This window comes from Miniopterus schreibersii (assembly GCF_964146895.1).
Source record: "Miniopterus schreibersii genome assembly, chromosome: 5".
NCBI lineage: Eukaryota > Metazoa > Chordata > Mammalia > Chiroptera > Miniopteridae > Miniopterus > Miniopterus schreibersii.
This window is the reverse complement of record NC_138106.1, coordinates 40,193,053-40,195,165: the sequence shown is the minus strand read 5'-3', so window position 1 is coordinate 40,195,165 and position 2,113 is coordinate 40,193,053.

Genomic DNA, 2,113 nt, shown 5'->3' with positions numbered 1-2,113 from the left:
TGTCTAAAGTAATTTTCTTGCATTTCTGTTTACAATCATTTTCCTCTTCCCCAAAAGACAACCTTTAGTATATCTTTTAGAACATGCTTGCTGCTATTAAATTTTCTCACTATTTATTTAAATATTTTTTATTTTATGTTTATTTTTGAAAGATATTTTCCTTGGTACATAATTTTAGATTGTGAGTTTTATTTCTCAATATTTTTACAATGCCATTTTCTTGTCTTCTGGCTTTCCTAATTTCCTTTGAAGAGATATCTTATCAGTCTGTTACTTCTTTGGAAAAAATATGTCTGACTTTCTGGGTGCTTTTAAATTTTTTTTCCTGCCCCCTTTTTTTTTTTTGGTAGTTTTCCACTGATGTGTCCAAGGATGATTTAGTTTGTGTTTAATCTGCCTGAGATATATAGTCTTGTGAATCAGTGGATTAATTTATTTTGTCAGTTTTGGAAAACACTTTTATTTATTTTTCTGTATGCTTCACCTGTTGGGCCATTTATTTTTTTTCTTCTTCATCATTTGATCTTATTCTTGGCCTAATTAGTAATTTTAGATTGAATTATATATAAAAACTATTACATCTTTGTATTGTTTTTTTCTGGAGGATATTTTATTATTATTTTGGGGGAGTCACAGATAGATTATGGGTAGATCATCTCAATTTTAGAAGACACTGTGATAATTTGAGGCTCAGTTTCAATCCTTGTGAGTACTGGGCTCTTTCCAGTTTCCCCTTTCTCCTAACCAAGTCATGTGACTTATGTAAGCCTTTGTTTCTCTTCTTTTATTGGTTTCCTAGAATAAATGTTAACTTTCATGTTCAATAGAATAAGAAGGGAAAAACAGGGCATTCGAGAGAGGAGTGTGGTGAAGAGAGGGACAAACAGTGTGGAGGATATTGTTGGAGGAGGGAGCTGGGGATGGGTAAGGCCAATTTAGAAACTCATTTCTGAGATCCTTAAGCCAGCGATTCTGTTGCTAGAAATAAGACTAATTGTTATTCTTCAGTGATCTTAAGATTTGTGTTGGTTCTGTAATTACCTCCCAAGAGATGTGTTTACTAAGTAAAAATCAAGAAACAATTGATGCCTCCGGGGCTAAGAGTAACCAAGGAGAGAGAAACACACCTGCCTCTTTGGTCACCAATACTAATATTTTACTTTCTTAAGTTTTGAATAGTAAGCTGAAGCCTGGAGTTAGAAAGGAATGTAGGCCGCTCTAGGGTGATGATTCAGGCTGACTGTTAGACTTGCAAAACTGAATGTGGGTGGTTTTGTTGTGTAATCTTTTGCCTTAATCTTCCTGCCTTTAATGAAGTGCTTTGACTCTCTTTATGCGTATGCCTGTTAGAAGTAGGACATGCATGGAGTTTCTTAATAGAACCTCATCAAATTTAAAGTCATGATTAAAAAATTTGTTTGCCTTAGGTTAAAAAAGCCTTATTTAGTTGTAGAAGAAAATTAAAAAAAGAAAGGAAAGGAAAGAGCAATAATTGAAGCCAGGTAAAGCAGTTGGTATTATTTTATTTGGGAAAGTTAAAGTCCAGAATATAAAATAATTTGGTCAAATTTGCTTTCCATTTTAAGTGAACTTTAGATATGGAATTTAATGTATAGAGCTAGTGTTCACATGCAGTGTTAGAGAAGGAATTCGGATATAAATTGCAAAAAATATCTACTAAACAGTAATTAAATCAAAGATTGAATATTTTGTTAACCATTTTTAAAATCAAACCTTTTCCTAAGCAGAATGTCATCACCTCAACTGATCAACATTCTACAAAAAAACACCTATTGAGCATCTACTATATGCCTGGTTCTCTGCTAGCTTCCAGAGATACTAATGAGCATAAAATTTATATGTACAATTCCTGATCTTTCAGAGATTAGTGTCTAGTGAGGATCGTCAGACAATTGTTAAATAATTATACATAAGAAAAAATCATTCCAAATATTCTGAAAAAAAGTAAAATTCTATGAGAGTCAATAATAAAGGCATTGTAAATGAATACCTCTACTCTTTGAGGGCTTTAGGAGTGGTTGGCACACAGAATTGGTACTATGAGCTGCTTGGTACCGTGGACAGAACAAGAGTGCTAGATTATTGTTGCCAA